This window comes from Coccinella septempunctata, chromosome 5, assembly GCF_907165205.1.
Source record: "Coccinella septempunctata chromosome 5, icCocSept1.1, whole genome shotgun sequence".
Lineage (NCBI taxonomy): Eukaryota > Metazoa > Arthropoda > Insecta > Coleoptera > Coccinellidae > Coccinella > Coccinella septempunctata.
In genome coordinates this window covers 31,284,770-31,297,355 of record NC_058193.1, presented here as the reverse complement: position 1 = coordinate 31,297,355, position 12,586 = coordinate 31,284,770, and the positions used below count along the sequence as shown (strand labels likewise).

The window sequence follows — 12,586 nt, the reverse complement described above, 5'->3', positions numbered from 1 at the left end:
TAAATCTCACCCACTATTTCCTATTAAGAATTCAGGGAGTAAAGCCCCTACACCTAGGGTTGAGGAGATTTCGACTTACAATTCTGCTCAAAATTTGTCCCCCTCCGAATAAAAATTGACCTGTTTTGGCATTTTCTCTGAAAACAACCTTGTCGCGACATAATTGGTCTGGCAAGTTTTTAAATGGGGAATTCTCCTCAATTTCAAATCGCTTCGTTTCAAGTTTACGATTTGGCAACAGCGCCTACTAGAAAATAAAAAGAACAATGGCTTGTTCATAAACTGACAACTGTTGATGTACAGCCATCATAATGCGCGTATTCACTGGCGAGCCTCAACAGCAACCAGCCATAAAAATCCCATAAAATTTTACGACGTTCCTCGTTCGTCGCAGACTTCATAGACAGCCATCTTTGTCTATCTCATCAAGATAATGCATTTGTTGACCTTTATTATCAAGGCATATTTCAGTCGATGTTGCCAACTTGTGCAATAGTAACGAAACGCTTTAAATTTTAAATATCCATTTTTATTTTTAATTTTTAAGTGATTAAAATAATTTTTTTGGGGAAACGGTTGAAATGGTTATTTCAAAATGTGACGTTTCAAAGTAATTTAATAAAAAATACATCATTTTCGTCAGAAGGACTATTCCCTATTGTCACCCTCTTTGTATTTTGATTAACTGACCTACACTCAGGTGTTGAAGGAGAGGAATGTCGTAATATTTCAGTAATTTCGTAATTAATGATCCTCTGTCTGAAATGTTTCATGATTAAACGGAACTCCAAAGAATACTGTATTATCAACGTTCAACATTTACATACCCACCCACCCTTACAATCCCCGACGTTTTCTTCCAGCCTTGGTCCGTTGCTTCTTTCTTTCACCCCACTTACCTACCCCCGTTTGACATTAATTTCCACCGGATTCGTTCCTCGTTCTCGAAATCAATCCCGGACCGAGAACAACAAAGCGATCCGCCTCGCCTTTGATCTCCGAATGTCTTAGCCGATTTTCCCTTTTCCGAGGCAATTTCACCTCTCCCTCCTTTTTTTTTTCCCCGCCGGTTCCCGTTAACGAAGAACCCCATCGATTCAATTAAAAAGTGGACGAAATCCGTGGCGTTTTCATTACGGAGTTACGACTGCAACGGAATGAATTATCAAGTTTTCCCGGCGTGATCGTAAATTTAAAAACTTTCCCAACTTCACGGCACAACGGACAATAACTCGGAACGGGAGGGGGGGTGTGCGGGGGAGGGAGGCGTAGGAATAAATGCGCGTATTAAACGATATTAAAAGTAAACAAAACTAGTAAAAGTTCGGGATATCAACGGCGGGAGGGTGGGAGGGGGGTTGGGGCAGTTCAAATCGGAAAATTCCCGTGGAAGATAAACAAACGGGGGGAGAAGTTCGAGACGGGAGATAAGTTTCGTTCGGACTGGGGAGAAGTAATGAAATATACGTCGGTTCTGGCGCGGGGTAGTTCGGGAAAGTATTTTACACGGCTGACAAGTGGGAAAGTTTCGCTTGTTGTGGGAGTCCGAGGGACGTTTTCCGTTCCTGCGGGACCCTGAGGCCGTTTCGCACGTTTTTTCCGGGTTTAAGGGAAAATTAAGTGCTTCGTCATTTTTAATCTCATTCCTAACCACCCTTACCCACAGATAAACAAGGTAAAAGTTGGAAAAAACAATTTTGGCAACATCAGTCCCAAAACAGCTGATCAAATTTGGGCTGTGTGGGCTGTAGCCCCATCCTGATTTACCACCCCTTTTCCACACATGCATAGGATCAATTGATGATTTTCAAAGGGCTAAAGAATGTTAAAGTTCGAGGAAAACGGTTTTGGGAATGTCAGTCTCAAAACACTCAAAAAACTTGGCTGTCGCCCCATCCTTCTGGAATCAGAACTTACCCCACCCTTGTCCACAATTACAGAGGATCAATTGACGATTTCAAAGGGTAAAAGTTGGAGAATAACGGTTTTGGCAACATCCCCCTCAAAACAGCTGATCAAATTCGAGGCTGTGTGGACTATGTCCCTATACTATGTCCCTATCCTGCTGAAACCAGATATTAACCACCCTTGTCCACAAATGCGCAGGATCAATTGACGATTTTCAGAGGGTTAAAAAAATGGTAAAAATGAGAGAAAAACGGTTTTGGGAACATCTGTCTCAAAACAGCTATTGAAATTCGAGCTGTGTGGGCTGTAGCTCCATCTTGATGTTACCACCCCTTTTCCACAGATGCACAGGATCATTTGACGATTTTCAAAGGGCTAAAAACTGGTTAAAGTTGGAGGAAAACGGTTTTGGGAATGTCAGTCTCAAAACAGCTAACGAAATTCGAGCTGAATGGGCTGTAGGCCCATCCTGCTGGAACCAGAAGTTACCCCACCCTTGTCCACAATTACAGAGGATCAATTGACGATTTCAAAGGGTAAAAGTTGGAGAATAACGGTTTTGGCAACATCCCCCTCAAAACAGCTGATCAAATTCGAGGCTGTGTGGACTATGTCCCTATCCTGCTGAAACCAGATATTAACCGCCCTTGTCCACAGATGCGCAGGATCAATTGACGATTTTCAAAGGGTTGAAAAAATGGTAAAAATTAGAGAAAAACGGTTTTGGGAACATCTGTCTCAAAACAGCTATTGAAATTCGAGCTGTGTGGGCTGTAGCTCCATCTTGATGTTACCACCCCTTTTCCACAGATGCACAGGATCATTTGACGATTTTCAAAGGGCTAAAAACTGGTTAAAGTTGGAGGAAAACGGTTTTGGGAATGTCAGTCTCGAAACAGCTAACGAAATTCGAGCTGAGTGGGCTGTAGGCCCATCCTGCTGGAACCAGAAGTTACCCCACCCTTGTCCACAATTACAGAGGATCAATTGACGATTTCGAAGGGTAAAAGTTGGAGAATAACGGTTTTGGCCACATCTCCCTCAAAACAGCTGATCAAATCCGAGGCTGTGTGGGCTGTGTCCCTATCCTGCTGAAACCAGATGTTAACCATCTTGTCCACAGATGCGCAGGATCTATTGACTATTTTCAAAGGGCTAAAAAATGGTAAAAGTTTGAGAAAAACGGTTTCAGGATCATCTCCCTCAAAACAGCTTGTGAAATTCGATTTGTGTGGGCTGTAGTCCCTTCCTGCTGGAACCAGAAGTTACCCCACCCTTGTCCACAGTTACAGAGGATCAATTGAAGATTTCAAAGGGTAAAAGTTGGAGAATAGCGGTTTAAGCAACATCCCCCTCAAAACACCTGATCAAATTCGGGCTGTGTGGGCTGTAGCCCCATCCTGCTGAAACCAGATGTTAACCATCTTGTCCACAGATGCTCAGGATCAATTGACGATTTTCAAAGGGTTGAGAAAATTGTGGAAATTGGAGAAAAACGGTTTTGGGAACATCTGTCTCAAAACAGCTATTGAAATTCGAGCTGTGTGGGCTGTAGCCCCATCCTGCTGGAACCAGAGGTTACTCCACACTTTTCCACAGATACACAGGATCAATTGACGATTTTCAAAGGGTAAAAGTTTGAGAATAACGGTTTTGGCAACATCCCCCTCAAATCAGCTGATCAAATTCGAGGCTGTGTGGGCTGTATCCCTATCCTGCTGGAACCAGATGTTACCCACCCTTGTTACATATGCATAGGATCAATTGACGATTTTCAAAGGGCTAAAGTTGAAGGAAAACGGTTTTGGGAATATGTCTCAAAACAGCTAATAAAATTTGATCTGTGTGGGCTGTAGCCCCATCCTGCTGGAACCAGCTATTACCCAGATTGTGTTCTCCATCAAGCTCATCCAATTCATGCTGTAGGGAGGTTTCCAACATCGAAACGTAACGCTGAGAAGTTACTGTGGCGGTGAAATTTCGGTAAAACGTACGACAGTCAAAGCCCTGACGCATTTAGGTCCAAATAACGGTGCCGACTAAAAACTACAGACCCTAAGGAACACAAAGAGCCCTTCCGAATCTACCTGCCCCTACTACAAGCAGAATTTCATAATGCCCGAGGTCTAAAACACTGCTCTTTGCTGTCTCCATCTTCATAATGCTTAGTTTCAACTATTAGAAGTGTCTGCTGATTATATGTTATAGAAAAAAGAGAACCATAGTCTCTGGCTTTTTGATCCTCTCATAACGTTCTTGGATGGCCTCATGGGTTATCTGTACTGATCTCAAGTTAGACATTTCTATTTTTTCCACAGTTTTCCTGCATACCGCACTACTGCCCCATAGTATGTATACAGGGTGAGTCTTTGACTCATACTAATATTTTAACAGTCGATTCTTGAGGTCAAGACAAACACTTTTTCCTATACCTTTTTCCTTTTCGGCACTGATAAAAAGATATTAAGATTTTAAGTCTTTATAATGAGCTTAAGAATTTCGAGACTTTTGACGTTCACGTCAATTTGACAAAACTGACCTTTCTATTTCTATTTCAGACAGGGGTGGGTAGTACCGTTTCGCAGAGAAGTGTTTTTGGCCTCTGCATTTTAGGGTAAATCGACCGTAAAGGTAGATCTTAAAGCTCGTTTGCAACAGCCGAGAATTCTCTGGAGAATTCTCTACAAAATTCTCGCAAGAAAAGGGCGGAGACTGAACAGAGAATTCTACCGAAAGTGCGTATGTAACGGTACATAATTCACGGCGCATGAAATCTCGAGTAAATTTTCTAGAGAATTCTCGGCTGTTGCAAAAGGGCTTTAGAAAAGAATTTTGAAAAAGAGCTTCGTTTATAACAAAATTTTGTTTCGATTATTTTTTCTTTGTTTCATCATTATTATTCGGTTCGATCTGTTTTTACCATATTCACTCATTAATTCATACATGTTACGAATTGAATTACATGTACAAATATTTGCTGGAATGGACCTGCTCAAACAGCTAGGCAGTTGTGGACAAAATCTAGTAAACTTTCACAATCGGCTGTCCGAGAGCATCATAAATATCTTGTTACCTTGAATTTACCATTTGTACACGCATTTGCAACCCGCTCAATGGATTGAAATTTCGACCTCCCCACTGGCCTATGCTCATTGTCAAAAACCCTCGAAAATTAGCCTGCGTTACCGTTAGTTCCGAGAACCAGTCTGGGGTAAAAATCGTGAAGGCAGATGTGGACTGCCTTATCTGTATTCACTGCGAAGTTGAAATCAGATAGTGGATTTGTGCGTGGGGTTCCGCCTGAAGTTTCGAAGGGTGTTGCAGCGTGCTCGGAAGTTTTTTTCTTATTGAAATAGTTTTGTGGTTCGATTTACAACGATCTACTTTTGTTTGCAGGTTTCAGTATCGGCGTAACTCACAAAACTGGTTGGACTGACCGAAGTGTTGAAAAGGTGAGATAAAAATTGTTGAAATCTATTTAGGTACCACGTTTTAAGAGTATTGAGAAAGCTTCTTACAATGTTGAACTAGTGTGTGTAGAATTTGTGAAAATGGTAGAGGTAATGACCAAACAGTCGATATCCTTTAAATATGTAAGTGTTCGACTGTGTAAAAATGCTCATTTTTTTCTGAACGCATATCACCACACTACAACGACAAAATGAAGTTTAACAACTCTAAATTGCGCATTATTGCCATTATTCACTCAGTTTTGTAGTTCTGTCATCATTCTCATTATTTTAAGTTACTGCTTGGAAATTAGACGTTTCATGAATAATTGATATCGGATATATTTCAATGTTTATATGTTTTAATTATTGCATTTTGCGGATTGTTTATTTATTTCCTATTTTTATAGCGGTTTCAGCGTGCTATGCATCATACAGTAGGTTTCACCATACTTTTCGGCAACTATAAGTACACTTTCGCAGCTATGTACAGGATGTCCCAAATTCGATGTCAAGTGAGGGAATCTTGGAAACTAGAGTGGCTAAAGCAAAACCGATTTGTGAGTAACAGTAACGAAGAATGTTGAAAACCGCGACCTCCTACGATCCTTCGTTTTTGAGTTATTAGCAAAAAATGAGATTTGGACGGTTTCGAAAAGTTCTCATAACTTTTTTGTCTTTGAGGTTACAAATCTGAAACTTGAACCTTCTGCAGGCACTTTTTTACGGAGAATCCACTGACGACCTAAAATTTTTTTCCTGTTCCAGATTTCGAATTATTAGACACACTTTGGTTTTTTCAAATGCAAACATTCATTGAAATCGTTCTTTGAATTGAAAAAAAAATCGTTCGTCAGTAGATTCTACTTGTGAAAGTGCCTGTAGAAGCTTCAAGTTTCAAATCTGTAAATTCAAAGACGAAAAAGTTATGAGCACTTTTCAAAATCGTCAAAATCTCAATTTTTGCTAATACATAACTGTGAAATGAAGGATCGTAGGAGGCTACGGTTCTCACCATTCTTTGTTTCTTTGAAAAAGAGCTCAAAAACGGTTTTGCCCTAGCTCTTCTAGTTTCCGAGATTCCTTCACTGGACATCGAATTTGGGACACTCTGTACATTGTGATTCTTCAACCTTTCACCAATTACTGACACTTAAAAATATGCCCCAACAAATAGTGATGTATGGATAATACAATAATCATCTCGAGAGATTGAAAAAATGTTCAATCAGAATCCCTAAAGGTGCCCATACGTGGTCATACCTAAAATAATGAATGTTACAGATTTTATTCGTTATTATCTCTAACCGTGGGCATGTTATTGGGCCCCCATTGTTCTATAACTTCCGAGCCACCGAATCGATGCGTAGTATGTTATTTCGCCAATCGGCAATGTGGAATTTCAATCATTAAACCATATAATAGATGTAATTACCACAGGTAACATTTCAACAACCGTGAATAAATGATAGCGGTTTCGAATTTCTTTTCATGCTGAAACTTTACGACCTTCCTCGAAGATTCTCGGCGTGATATTGAGAAGAGAAATCCCTCTTTTCTTGGTCACGTGACATGGGAATTATGTACGGTGCAGAGGTCAATTTTTTTTCTTCGACTAACGGAGTGGTTTGGTCATACGGCTATTTCGCCATAACACGTGTAATGTGTCTATGGAGGCTCTTTTCGCAATAGGATTTTCATTCGACTAGTGTATGTAATTCAGAGGGGTATTGTGTGGCTGAAATATTTTCAGACCTCTGCAACTTCCGGTTATACCGGAAACAGCCTACTACTTTTTCATTGCAAATGGCACACCCAGTGTTCTGTCTTGTTAGATAGCTGATTTGATGGATCTAGACACTATGTCATACCTTGGATGAAGTCTCAACGGTTTATGTGTTATTGAGATTCTTATGGGAGGGGAGATACCTTGGACCCTGTAGAGTACCTTTTCCAAAAATTTCACCTGTATACAGGGTATCTGTAAACAAATGCGGTGGTCGTAGGGAGATGATTCTTCGATGAAAATTATCAGGGGTAGTTCCTATAAATTTTTTTCGAAATCGACCTCCCTTTCAAGATACAGCCTTAGGAAGGCGATGACTAGTTGATTTTAATTTTTTTTACGGGTTCTAAAAAACACTAAGTCATAAAACAATACATACTATGAAGCACTAATTAGATGTTTCACACACAATTTTTTAGGTTCCACAACTTTATTATGAGGGGTTGAAAATAACATCCCCTTATGATTCTCCTTCAAAAATTGTTTTCGTGGGATAGATTTTCGAAAAATAAAATTCTCTTATGGTTTTCCATTCAATTGTGGAGAATAAAAGTATCTTGCAAAATTTCGACACAGTCGATACTTTTCATACGGTGAAATGGACTGAACAATGAACACAACTGCTTGTAAATTTTTATTTATTCCGAGAAAAGTATCGTCTGTATCGAAATTTTGCAAGAGTCTTTTTTTCTCCAGAATTGAATGGGAAACCATAAGAATTTTATTTTTCAAAAATCTAACCCACAAAAACAATTTTTGAAGGAAAATCACAAAGGGTTGTTATTTGTTAATAATAAGTTATTAGATCTAAAAAAAAATTGTATGAGTAGCATCCACTTAGTACTTCATAGTATGTATAGTTTTACGACTCAGTGTTTTTTAGAACCGTAAAAAAAAAATAAAAACTGTCAACTCGTCATCGCCTTCCAAAGGCTGTATCTTGGAAGGGAGGTCGATTTCTACCCCTGCGTACTTTCATCGAGGAATCATCTCCCTAAGTCTTTCGCATTTGTTTACAGACAACCTGTATAGGGGGAATTGTCTAGGACAGCCTGTCAGAATAGTAAATAAAAAACGATCATTGTACATACTCGAGCGTGGTGTCTGTATTTCTTATTTTGAAGCTAATGATTCAAGAATAACGGAGAAAATGTAATCGGACAGTTTCAGAAAGCCGAAACAATAAAAATTGGCCATAAAGGTCACAAAAATGAGTTTTTTTTTATTATCTTCTCTCATGGGCTTCAAATCGTTCCTGCACTCGTTATAACAGGTATAGAGCATAATATTTTCTACAGAATTTATGTCCGAAGGATTTTTTTTTACGTTCGAACGTTTCTGATATACATGGCGATGAATGTACATTAGACTGGGATTCTACATTGACCTTGGCCTTTCGCATGTGTGGCTAAGCTCCTCGCCGTCTAACTCGAAAACGGTTAAGAGTATGAAAAATTGCTTCAGACAAAAGTTGTACAGAATTTTATTATCTGCAACTTTCATGATGAATACAAGGAAGATTAGAGGTGAAGGAAGGGAGATATTTTGAAAAAATGCATTGTTATCATCTTCAAAATCGACTTGGTCTCCATGTTTCGAATAAATCTCGATTTTAGCATCGTGGGCTCCTCAACTATAAGACTAGTGTGACTGGAAGACTCTCGTTAACTGAATGGAGTTACGGAGGAGATTGCTCAAGTAAAATACACATTCTGAAACAAAGTAAAAAGATGAATTTGAGTTCTTTTCCATGCAATGTTTACCATTCTATTTGAAGGCTATTTAGAACGATACTAGCCTCCAATAGAGAACATTCTCCTAGTGAGCTCTCTCGCCTAGGTGGAAAAACTACTTCCCGTGCCTTTCACGGTTCAACAACCGCCAAACAACGCAAATAATCATCTCATTAACAGCCCTCGATATTTACTCTATATAACCGAACTTACCGGGGCTGAGTTCGGAGGGCACGGCGGGATGTCAAACGCCAAAACCGAAACTTTAATAACTCAATTTGAGAGATAGCTCCCGAGTTTTTCCACCCCGGGGAAACGGCAAGACTACGGAGAGACGTAGGCGAAGGACAAGAGGGGTGAGAGGGATGGACGCGGAGAGAAGGAAGCTCGCAGATATTTAGTTCTTAATTAGGAAAAAGTTCCGCTTTGAGCGGGGGAACTGAACTTTTTGACGGTTTAATTTGAAGTACGAAATTATAAAGAAATCAACAATTCAGATGCCGTTGCGGTCGATGTCCGAGATTAAAAAGTTGGGGAATATGCCCGGGGGGTTTTGTAAAGGGGTGCGATGCAGGAATCGATCAGGCGTATCGAATTGGGATACCTGAAATAGTTGGGAGATGGAATTCTGATGTTTTCCGCCGTGTTGGCAAGATGAGAAGGTGTTGATCATTTGTTGTTGATTATACATACATTTAACAGAAATAACGCAAGAAACACTTTTTCTTTGGCCTTTTTTCCGATTCGGCTTGGTTGAGAAGGTACAGGCTGTTGAGAATCCATAAAAAATGTAATTTTCAACAACGATTTAATCGAATTCAATGATTTTCGGAATATAGTACTTCGTTGATGTGATGATTCTTCTCCAACAACAAAATGCCACCCACGTCTTCTAGTTTTCTCATTATGACCATGTCGTACCATGAAAATACCAGAAATTCAAAGAACCTAACAGTTGTAACTAAGTTGGAAGCTATCTTATGAATATTTGACCATTTTGATGAAAGTATATTATTCATATTTTCTCGTTGAATGCGTTTTAGAGTAATTTTTTATTAAAAAATAAAAAAGCGATTGAAATTCGAAAAATTGAGTAGTTTGGCTGAATACAACTCTGTTTAAAAAATCCATAGATATGTAGTGTCTTAGATTTAACTTGTTCTGAAGAGAATTTTGTTTTTCTAGGGGTGGTATAGCTCTTCCAAATCTGAAAAAAATGGGTATGGAAAAAAAAATTTCTTTTTACCTATAGAATTTCCTATTAACGGTAGATTCCTTGAGGTCAGCAGGAACACTTTCTTTCTTCACCAATTTTTCCGATTTAGCCATTTTAAGAGTTTATAATGAACTATGGAACTATAACAACTAGGTACACATTTTTGGAAAAAGTTGCCTTCAGCCAAAGTACCAAATTTTTCGAGTTATAGACTTGATATACAGGGTGGTCCGCAATTGGAGGAACAAACGAAAAGAGGAGATTCCTTGAGTAATTCTAAGAAAAAAAGTCCCATAAACATGGGACTGCAAACTATTAGTTATCGAGATACAGGGTGTTGAAGTTAGATTTTTTCAAGTTTTCTCGTATAGCATCTACTTCATGAGATATTCAACACAAAAGTTTAATTTGGTTTGTCAAAACTAACAATGAATTTATTCACCACAGCTTACCAACTGAATTTTCATGACAATTCGGATTTTTCTCAAATTGTGAAAATCGAAAAATTGGGAGTATCGAGCCATCATCAAGTACCTGTATTTGAAAGGGTTAAGAGGTCAGCAGATTTACGAAGATATGCTTAGTACCCTTGGTGATCAATGTCCTTCGTATGCGACTGTGAAAAATTGGACTGCAAGCTTCAAAAGAGGTCAATTTTCCATTGAAGATGATGACCGATCGAGAAGACCAGTTTCTGTGTCAGTCCCCGAAAATATCGATGCAGTTCATGACATTATTTTATCAGACCGTCGAATTGGTCTAAAACGGTTATCTGAAGCACTGAATATTTCATACGAACGCGTTCATCATATAGTTTACGTTAATTTGGACATGAGAAAAATTGCTGCAAAATGGATCCCCAAATGTTCGAATGTTGACCAAAAGCGTGCAGGGGTAGAAGCATCGCGTTCGATCTGTGCTCGATTTGAAAACGATGTAGACTTCTTAAACCGAATTGTTACTATGGATGAGACTTGGGTACATTTCTACGATCCAGAAACAAAGCAACAATCGATGGAATGGCGACACTCTGGTTCTGCAAGACCTGAGGAGTTTCGTGTCCAAGAACCTGCTGGAAAAGTTCTTGATTCAGTTTTTTGGGATTGCCATGGAGTAATCATGATTGATTTTCTGGATAAGGTTAGAACAATAACTGGAGATTACTATTCGATATCACTGACCACTCTACGGGAGAAAATTAAAGAGAAAAGACGCGAAAAGATATCCAAAGGTGTTTTGTTTTTGCAGGACAACGCCCCTGCACACAAATCTCATGTTGCCATGCAAAAAAATCGTGATTTAGGGTTTGAATTAGTAAAGCACCCTCTTATTCACCAGATTTGGCTCCATCAGACTATCATCTCTTTCCTCAACTGAAAAAAAGTTCAAAAGGTCGAAAATTTTCTTCCAACGTGGAGGTAATAAAAGCTGTGGAGGTCTGGTTTTCAGAGCAAGAAGAAACGTTTTTTTTTTTTGGAAAGGTCTAGAGACGTTGCAGGTTCGCTGTAATAAATGTATCCAATTGAGAGGAGAATATGTTGAGTAATAAAATATTTCGACATTGAAATTTTGTTTGGTTCTATAGTAGGCTAAGAATTTTTCAATATATCCTCGTACAGACTAGTACAGAGTAAATAAGGCTCGGTTCAGTTTGGGTTGGACAAGTGAAGCGTTGTTATGAGGATTGAAAAATATCTCTCGTCGCGGGCCTCCATTCTCACTTATAGGTACCACTCACGAGGCGTTTTCTCGGGGGTTTCAGGAAGGCAGCATCGTATTTTCGCCCTTTCTCAAGCTATATGGAGAAAGAAAATTTTATATTTTGGCGACAGTTTCTTGGACATAATTTTCCCTAGTTTCCGCAAATTTGTTGAATATTACGTGGAACAGTAAAATAAATTATATTTCGAGAGGAGGTATTCGTGAAACTCGACAGTGTCACATTTCGGCGACAGTTTCGAACGTTGAAAAATCGCCAAAGTTTCCCCCGTCGATAAAATCGAGGACAGCTCGAGAGAGGGTGGGAGACGTGCGCCATCTCCCAGTGGCGTGAGACGAAACAAAAGTTACGAAGCAGCAGACAGTCCCGGAAAAGTTGAATGAGGACCCCCGCCGCCTCGATCGCGGGCACACTCCCGCGCTTGTCGTCGACGAAACTCCGTCTCGAAACGAAATTATAGCCGAAACTGTGAAAAGTCGAGCAGAGCCGAATAATACTTACTCGAGGGAGTTTCGCAGGGGAAAAGTTCCGTTCCGCAGAAGTTTGGCGGTTTTCCCGAAGTTTCCCCCCGGAAGTTTTCCGGCGCGAGGGAAACTTTTCCAGTTTGTCCTACAAATCATATTAAATAAACCGGGCTCCTCTCTTAAGGACGTCGCTATCGTTCGCCGATTAATTGCAACGTTGCTGGAGGATTGAAGTTCGCGGAGGAAAAGTCTGGTGGGATGGGAGATACGCGCGCGCAGCCTTGCTCGCCCCTCGGCCGTCTACGATGAT

The 12,586-nt window shown here is 39.8% G+C and overlaps 1 protein-coding gene across 4 annotated transcripts in view; it reads left to right on the top strand.

Moving 5' to 3' along the window:
- LOC123313043 (C-terminal-binding protein) overlaps positions 1–12,586 on the top strand; it is a 70,574-nt gene that overhangs the window by 17,890 nt on the left and 40,098 nt on the right. For all 4 annotated transcript variants that reach the window (XM_044897734.1, XM_044897735.1, XM_044897731.1 and 1 more), the window contains exon 2: positions 5,305–5,360. The gene's annotated coding sequence lies outside the window, so the exon portion shown is untranslated. The remainder of the gene's footprint in view (positions 1–5,304; positions 5,361–12,586) is intronic.